Raw genomic sequence first — 10,348 nt, 5'->3', positions numbered from 1 at the left:
AGAGTCCATAAATATATCAGCATATAGGCATCAAAACACATAGTAAAGTGAGTCTCCATCCTACCTTAAAAAAAATTACTCCTAGCCAGGCACAAGGATTGAATAGAGTCAGCCTAGTGTCACTCTACCTCAAAACAGTAACAACAAGAAAGATCAGTTCAAATGAGAATTCTAATTTTCCTTCCATAAACCCTGGCTTCTTCAGAACAGCTCCTACTCAGTAATGGTTCCATTACTTGCCAAGTTACCCAAGGCATTCATTTGTGAGATCTTTCATTATAACAAATCATTCACCCACATTGCTTAATGAAAAGTTGTTCTGTTAAACATTTACACCAAAATGACTAGAGTTTGCCCTTTTTATCAATCTATTCCCACTGACATTAGACCAAAGTAATAGTTACCATTACTTTATAACACTATTGGAAAATGCTCCCTTGGAAGACCTCCAATTGTACTCTTTCTTCTCCAATTTACTGCTGCAATAACACAGAGTAATCAATTAAATATATTAATAATTTGATTTATTTACTTTGATAAAATTATTTCAAAGAATCCAAATAATGAGGCACCTTAGGGGGTGATAGGACTTCAGAGGGAATAATTTTCTTCTTCACTAAATGTGGGACTATCTCTTGGTCTTTTAGGGAAAAATCTAGGCCATTACATTTTATTGCAGGTCAGAAACATCAGAAGGGTTTGGATATTCCTTATTTCTGACCCCTTTGGGAGTCCTTCCACTCCGTTCTGGGAATGCCCTTTGTAGAGTCTTAATATTTATATGGAAAACTGTCCACTTTTAGAAATCCTGACATAAGTAGTAGACTGTCTAAACCAGCCACTCTTCCATGGGGTTCATAAAAAAATTCCAACCTGAGTCATGAGATGAGCTTCTCAGACCCTTCTTGCCTCCTTGGCCAGGAGGTATATTTTTCTTCATTCCCTTAAGCTCCCCTTCTCGTAAAGAAGCCCCACTTTTATTGAAGGCATCTTCCCTAAAGCTCTATGCTATAATAAAATCTTTATGAAATTTATCTTCTGGCATATGGATTTCATTCTTTGAATTCAAAAGACAAGTATCTGGCGACTCCCTCAAATTATCTGTGTGTTGGTATATCAATTGATGCATTGGCAAGGAACCCCAACATTTCTGTACAAATTTCTCATGGTCATAATTGTGAGAACATAGCTATTAATATTAAAATGTTAATTGCTTCTACATTAACATCTAAGCAGTTAAATTCCTATTCATAGCATTTTGTTACAATTCAGATTAAACTAAATAGTAAATAAGAAAAATTATAAGAATATAAAATAATACTTAAAAGCTATGTGTGGAATTTGTCCTACTCTATATGAAAATATATTACATAAATAATTCTGCTATTTTTACATTATTTTAGAAACTGACAAACCAACAGAACAAAAATGGAGAGGAAATTAGTGAGCATCAGTGATAAACATGAATCCTTTACAAGAAGACTGATAAGGTTCTATAACATGGAAAATAGTTCTATGTCAACTATACTCTTATTTAATAACTAAATAGATGATATAATTTTACAAGAAAAAGATAAAACTATAAATCTAGCAAAGAAAAAGTTAAGAGCTACAAGTTGTAACATCCTGCCCAGAGGCATTGCTTCTCCCCAGTAACTGCTGCTCCCGCAATTATAGTGCACAACCCCACAGTAAAACCTGCAACCCCACTGAGGATGGCCCCAGTGGAATGGGGGCAGGTATGAGGGAAAGGATGGTATCAACACATGATGTATCTGGACTATGTCTGTAATTAGTAATTATTTTAAAAGAATAAAGAAAACAGCTTGCAAAATATAAAAGCTTAACATGAATGTATTCTGTTCACTAATTAAAAGTGGCAAAGATATACATTCAAGACATAATCTCTTCATAACACATAAAAGAGCACCATATAACTTTAAAGATGCACATATACAAAAATAATTATGTTGATGGCAGATTTGAAATATTTAAATTCAATATGTAAACATATATATTAATTATGGAGAGAAGGAAAGAGTACAGTTTTAAGGTATAAAGAGGAAGATGGAAAGCTATGTTAAAAATAGTCTCAGACTGATTCATACTAATCATGTGACAAGACTGAGAAAAATGGTCAATGAAAGCTTTGTATCATAAATCTAAACAACAAAAAACAAATGAAGTTATTACCTTGTATTATATTAGATTTGCAATGGACATTTGTTGAACTGGTAAATTTGTCAAAGAAAAGGTAAAGTTGGCCAGAAAGATGTAAATCAAAATGTGTAACTAATTGTAATCGCATCATAGAAGTAGAAATGATATTATATCTTACAAATATATTCATAATGATATAACAGTTTGCTGTTTTAATTTGAATATGCATCATATTTAAGGTGAAAATAAAGCTATTTTTATTTAATAAGGAATAAATAATTCATGACACTCACAAGTGAACTTAAATATTGAACTAATTATAAGCTAAATCTTAATTTAAATGACACTTGAGGAAAATGACAAGAAAGAACATTAATACATTTTCATTCCTGGAAGGCATCTTTTATTTGAAGCTGAATATAAATAATTAGCTTAAGACTAAAGTTGGTTTGTGAATAGTTCTGCTACTGAGACAAGAAATATGCTCTTGAAGCTGACCCACAGCTAGTATTTACATATCTGTTTCATCAGGATTTTTCAACACATCACTATTATAACAGACTAATGGATCAAAACACATTGAACTGGTATTTAATTTTACCTCATGACAGTTATATTCCTCCATAAATAAACAAGTAACATTGTCTGAATATAAAGTAGAAAAAAGGAGAACAAAGACCTGCTGAGAAATTGAAGCCATTTAGTACAAATATTTTCAATTAAAGGGGCAAAACAAAACATGAGTTACCAATAAAATCTTTAGTGAGATCAATTAATTTATAAATATCCAAGTCAAGTTACAGGGATATAGGCAGTGCTTTGCAATGCCAAAGCCCACAGTCAGTTAAGAAGACAAATACGCTTAATACAAGAACTTCAACTTTATTGCCTTTTTTCACTCACATGATTTTTAAAATTTGTATCTTTGCATTTTTAAAACAGGGGTGTGAATATTAAATCAGGTTGGCCTTCAGCTAGTGATCTTCTGGTCTCAGGCTCACAAGTTCTGCAACTTGTCCATGTACTTCTGACACATTAAAATATAATTCAAATATATCTAATTGCACATTTAAATTATAGCAAATTTAAAACAAGATGTAGAACTTCTCATGAATGTAGAAGTATTAAAACTTTTACAAATATGAGTATCAACCTATATTTGATTAAAATATTGTCATTTTTTCTCTCTCTCTCTTTCTATATATATATATATCTTGATAAAGTTATGGGTGTTAAGCAGTTGACTGTTTCTATAATGTAGAACAAAAGATGAAATATCGCAACTCCCAGCCACTCTAATGATTTGAAAACATGACACCTAGGAACAACCAGTTGAAGAGTCAAATAATACATACTGATTGTATGGAATAGCATTTTTATCCTCTAAATTTCTTACTGAAGAAATACTACATTCCACATGTCAATCTCTTCCTCAGGATGTGGAGCTGCCTGAACATTGTTTTGTATTTCTGGAAGCTAGCAAAATACAATTAACGAGTTTCTTCATATCCTTAATCCTGGTGGAAGTTTATGGTATATTATTTAATATAGTCCTTTTCTTTTAATCCTTCATGAAATATGGTAATATTCTTCCCATTGCAAAGGTATATTTTCCATGTTTCTTTTCATTGGGATATAGAAAAACATTACACTATCTTGTTTTTCCTGAAAAAATGAAAGGTAATTTTGTAGAGGAAAAAAATAACCAGAAATAGCACAATGATTAAATTATTGGTTCTTATTTGAGATATTGGGAACAGCTCATAACCTACCTCTCTCTCTCTCCATATATATATTTTCAAAACATTAGAGTGGCTGGGGGTTGCCTCAGTGGTTAAAATGCTTGCTGTAAAGCCTAATGTCTTGGGTCTGATTCCCCAATGCCTATGTAAAGCTAGATACACAAAGTGGCACATGCATCTGAAGTTCATTTGCAATATCAAGAGGACCTGAAATGTCCATCTTATCTCTCTCTCTCCTTCCCTCTTTCTCTGCTCTCACATAAATAAATAAATTGTATAAATAAATAAATAACATAATCAGAAAATGTGATTTGCTCAATTCAGGATACATGAAACTTTGGAAATATTTATATGATTAAACTACAAGTGGAAAGTATCTCTTGAATATCCCTAATGGGATCATAGGCAAATGAAATATAAGTGATCTACCTAATTAGATCCATTGTCCGAAACAATTAAAACATAGCTATTTGTTAATTTATTTATTTTGTTTGACAGAGAGAGAGAGAGAGAGAGAGAGAGAGAGAGAGAGAGAGAGAGAGAGAGAGAATTGACACATAGTGCCTCAGCTACTGAAATCAAGCTCCAAATGCTTGAGCCACCTAATGGGCATGTGTGACTTTGAGCTTGCCTCATCTTTGTTCTGCTGGCTAATGTGGGATCTGGAGAGCCATATATGGGTCTTTAAGATTCATAGACAAGCACCTTCACTGTGAAGCCATCTCTCCAGCCCAAAACTTAGCTACTTAATGTCAAAGACTTGACTAATCATCCTCCTACCCCTACACCCTACAACACCAAATGCAGTTCTTTTTTTTTATTATTTATTTATTTATTTGAGAGCAACAGACACAGAGAGAAAGACAGATAGAGGGAGAGAGAGAGAATGGGCGTGCCAGGGCTTCCAGCCTCTGCAAACGAACTCCAGATGCATGCGCCCCCTTGTGCATCTGGCTAACGTGGGACCTGGGGAACTGAACCTCGAACCGGGGTCCTTAGGCTTCATAGGCAAGCGCTTAACCGCTAAGCCATCTCTCCAGCCCCCAAATGCAGTTCTTAAAATCGCACTATTTTCTATTGGCTAAGGAACGACATTGAACTATTAAAAGAGACTATTCAGGGCTGAAGAGATGGCTTAGCGGTTAAGTGCTTGCCTGTGAAGCCTGAGGACCCCGGTTCGAGGCTCGATTCCCCAGGACCCACGTTAGCCAGATGCACAAGGGGGCGCACGCATCTGGAGTTCGTTTGCAGTGGCTGGAGGCCCTGGCGCGCCCATTCTCTCTCTCTCTCTCTATCTGCCTCTCTCTCTCTCTCTCTGTCACTCTCAAATAAAATAAATAAATAAATGAACAAAAAAAAATAAAAGAGACTATTCAATCATTGAAAAGTATTGTCTGAATTTTCTATTCCAGAATATAATGTAGATAGAAAGACATGATGTTTTCCAGGAGTTCCAAATAAGATTAAGCTATATGGCAAGACCCAGTCATACACACACCCCTTCAAAAAATAAAGAAGAAAGAATATGGAATATGTCTAGAAGTCAGAAGTGTATCCTAACAACAAATACATAGCTGAATAAACTGAGAAACAACTCTTAGAAAAACAATACAAGTAACATGTTATACCAAACTACTGACCCCAAATCTAGAGAGACAAACAGAGAATTATGACGTACTAGAGCGCAAACTCAGACGCAGAAGGCATCGTGGGAATCAGTGCAGGGGCAGGAAAATGTGTACTGTAATTGAAGAAATGCTCAATGTGGGCAATTCCGAGAAATAAAAACTCCAGCGGTTCTATCCATAGTGGAGGGAATGGCACCTTTTGTGAGTTTATTTCCAAGATTTCTCCCAGGTTTTGTTAATGAATCTCAAAGTAGGGAAAGGGGAAGGCAAATCACATGGAAGTATGCACATAGAGCTTTCTGATCTTAACAAGGATCATCCTCAAAAGAAACTGTTTAAAGTGAGCCCAGAATATGTGGCTTTATTAGAGACTAACTGAGCTCAGGAAATGGAAATTAGTTAACTCTAGTCCATCTGCTACAATTAAGGCAGAGACCAGAAGTATATGAATGGATTGTAATCCAGAGACATAGACTTAACCAAAGACTGAGAATAAGTCCTGGAAAATAGAATGTTTTCCAACCCCAAACATCTTACTTTGTTTCTCATGTTACTTAAGTCCGATTTACAGGCAATCCTTCCTGTCAGTACATCAAGCCTAGCCTTGAAAATAAACATACTGAAAGGCAAAATGCATAGCTTGAATAAATGAGCAAATGTCAGAATCAGACCCATGGCAAGTGTGCTGCAATAATTAGACTAGGAATTTAAGGCAGCTACTGTAATTATAAGAACCTTAGCGGGTAAAGTAGAAAACATACAAGAACAGGTAGAAAATCTTCACAGAAAGAGGAAAATCCTAAGGAAAGAAACCAAAACAAACAAAAAGCAATAGATTTTAAAACACTATAATGAAGTGAAGCAAACCTGGATAAATTTATTATGATACTTGACATAGTTAATCAAAAGATATCTGAGGGGCTGGAGAGATGGCTTAGCGGTTAAGCGCTTGCCTGTGAAGCCTAAGGACCCCGGTTCGAGGCTCGGTTCCCCAGGTCCCACGTTAACCAGATGCACAAGGGGGCGCACGCATCTGGAGTTCGTTTGCAGAGGCTGAAAGCCCTGGCGCGCCCATTCTCTCTCTCTCCCTCTATGTGTCTTTCTCTCTGTGTCTGTAGCTCTCAAATAAATAAATAATATTTAAAAAAAAGATATCTGAGGCTGAGAATATCTAAATAGAATGCTGTAAGACTGAAAAAGAAAACAAAAAGGACATGCAAACAAAAGAGAGACTAGAATAGCACCAAATAATGTGACAGCTAAGAAAGATAAAACAACACATAAATTGAATAGGAAAAAGCGGAAACAGAGAGTAGCACAGGAATTCTATGAAACAATAATTGATGAGAGTGTTTCCAAAGAAATATCAGACATCAAACCATATGTCCAGGAAGTGCAGAGAGCACTAACCATGACATAAGCTCCCCAAAACAACACTTAGGCATATAATTTTCAAGCTACACAAAAGTGCTAAGAAATGGAAATATATATATATAGGTAGGGTCTCATTCTATCTCAGGCTGACCTGTAATTCACATTGTAGTCTCAGGATGGCCTCAAAGTCATGGCAATCCTCCTACCTCTGCCTCACGAGTGCTGGGATTAAAGGCATGCACCACCACACACGGCAGAAAATGTATCTTTGAAAGGATCAAAGACAAGCATTAAGTACAACTGTTCATCCAAAAAGGAAAAGAAAAGAAACAAACAGTGAGTAGAATAAAACATTTAAGTCACTGAAAGAAAAAAAAATCACTAACCTAGAATTGTATACTTTGCGAAATTAATATTCAAAGGAGAAGAAGAATTAAATCTACCAATGCCAACAAAAAGTGAAGAAAATTTCTGTTCTGTTACTTTTCATGTTGCTGTGACAAATCCCTAAGAAAAGTAATTTAAGGAAGGCTTTGTTTTGGTTTACAGTCCATCATGGCAGGGAAAGCATCCAACAAGAGCAAGAAGCAGCTGGTCATATGGAATCCAGTCAGGAAGCAGAGAAGGAATGTTGTGCTCAGCTAGTTTTTTCCTTTTATAATTTTATTTATTTATTTATTTGAGAGCAACAGACAGAGAGAGAGAGAGAGAATGGGCGTGTCAGGGCCTCCAAGCCACTGTGAATGAACTCCCTAGGTGTACACCCCTTTGTGAATATGGCTAACGTGGGTCTTGCGGAATCGAGCCTCGAAGCAGGGTCCTTGGGCTTCACAGGCAAGCCCTTAACCACTAAGCCATCTCTCCAGCCCTAGCTTTTTCCTTTTATTTTTTTAATTTTGCAAAGTGTTTTTGTATGGACTATTTCAGTATTTCATCTATTTACGTACCTTTTATTTTATTTATTGTTTATTATTAATTAGTTTTGTATTAAGCAAATACAATCAGCTTAGTACCATTATTAGACTCATCCATGACCTACTCTCTCCCCATGACCCCTCCTCATTGAGGTATATGGGTCATGCATTGTGGAGTTATCCCACAGTTATGGGTTTCATGCTATCCAGGACCACAGTCATTGGAAAATTACCACACACATTTAACGTGAGCTCAATAAGGCCATCATCAGGCCCCTCCCCTTCCCTGAGGATTGACAGGCAGTTAACTATTGACAGAGGGGAGAGGCTTATAAGGTCCCTGCCTGCCTGTGAGAGTTCATAGACAAGTTATGGTTGATGGAAGTGAGGGAGACATTTTCTTCAGGAACATACCCACATGTAAGTTACTCACACGGCTTTGAGTAACTCCTTACCCATGATCCTGAAAGTAACCAAACTTAAACACAAAGGTTTACAAAAGAAAATGACATGAAAGTAGAAGATGGGAAAATGGAACCCTTCAGTGGAAGTCAGGAGTGAATGAGATGGGTAAGAAAATGAAGAATATCATGTAAAAGTATATTATATATGTATTAAAATGTCATAATCAAACCTATTATCACACATAATTAACATATAGTTCAATTTAAAAAAACTAAAATGTTAATTGCATAAATATATTAGAACTTAATGAATAACCATATACCATGTTAATATTAATCAAAGAAAAACCCGAGCAACAGCTCCCTTCAGAAATAGGCAGAGATTCATTCAGTAGAAGAAAATGAGTAAGGGTACATTTAAACTCAACACCATCAAACCATACATAAGGTGGACCCTTACAAACTATTTTATCTAGTAGTAAAATAAATATTCTTCTTACATCTACATGACACATGATAGACCATACTATGAACCATAAAACATATTGACAAATTTAAATGTATAGAAACCATGTATTGACTGCTCTGAAATCAGAATGGAATTAAGGTAAAAATCAGTAATGGAAAGATAGCTGATAAACTTCCAAATTAGTGGTATTTGAAGAACAAACCTCTGCATAATACCTAAATTGAAGAAAAAAAAAACTCAGGTAAAATTTAAAATCATTTTGAATCCACATGAACATTAAATAAAAGTTTATTAATGTTGCTGGAATACAATATGACTAAACCTACAGTCAAGTTTATGGCATTTAATTTATATATTAGAAAAGAAGAATCTATATTGTACAATTCAGATAACATCTTAGAGAACTACAAAGAAAAGGGAAAATTAAGTCACCAGCAAAAGAAAAATAATAAACATTAGAAAGAAATCAACTAAAATTGAAGACATAATTTCAATAAGGAAATTCTACAAAATTATGGTTAGTTCTTAGAAAACCTTGGTAAAATTGGTGAGTCTCAAGCTACACAAAAAAGGAGAGTACATGAATAACTAATATCATAAACTAATGAGGACATGATTACAGATGTCATGGATATTCAATAGATAATCAACTAATACCTTTAGCAAATCTTTGCTCACAAATTTGATCATCCAACTGATATGAAATTTTCTCTCTCTGTGTCTCTCTATGTCTCTCTTTCATAAATAAACAAATATTATAAAAGTAGTAGATGAAGATGAGGGTGCTGGGATAGGGATGGTTTACATACAGGTCACTGTGATAGTTTACATATTGCAGCTGAAGACATTGATCTTTAAATGGGTAAAAGACACTTTGACTAGAAGTAATCCATGAAGAACCATCAAGCCAGATCATGGCACACACCAAGATGAGGCCAAGTTGAGCTGCCAAAGTGAGACCCTCACTCCTCAATCAAATATGCTAATTAGCCTGTGAACTAAAGAATACATATTTTGGTGTGTGTGCAATATGTAGGGTATGTTTAGTGAATGCACATCAATGTGCAGATGCATACACACTATGTGCATACATGAAGAGGGCAGAGGAAGACAACGGCTATCCTCATCTATAAATTAGTAGATAATTTTCTATGCTTGATAAAGAATATGTACAACATAGTTAATGGTGAAACTCACCTTTCTCATCAAAAATTAGAAACAAAACAGCAATTTTCCCTTTCAACATTATTTTCAACATTGTACTAGAAGTATGAGCTAACTGCCATCACAAGAAAATGAAACAAAAGGCATATACATTAGGAAGGACAAAACATTATTGGTTTAAATCGGGCATGGTGGCACATGCCTTTAATCCCAGCACTTGGGAGGTAGAGGTAGGAGGATCGCCATGAGTTTGAGGCCAACCTGAGACTACATAGTGAATTCCAGGTCAGCCTGGGCTAGAGTGAGACCCTACCTCAAGGGAAAAAAGTATTTGTTTGTAGATGACAAACTTATTATGGAGGAATAAAAAAATTGTAGTATTAAATATTAATACAGGCTAAATATTAAATTAAATAAAAAAGTAATACTAAAATGGTATGCTCAACAAAAGTACTATAGAGAGTCAAAAGAAAAGCAATAAAATGAGAGAAAA

The sequence above is a fragment of the Jaculus jaculus genome, chromosome X (assembly GCF_020740685.1).
Source record: "Jaculus jaculus isolate mJacJac1 chromosome X, mJacJac1.mat.Y.cur, whole genome shotgun sequence".
NCBI lineage: Eukaryota > Metazoa > Chordata > Mammalia > Rodentia > Dipodidae > Jaculus > Jaculus jaculus.
Note: the sequence above shows the minus strand (reverse complement) of the source record.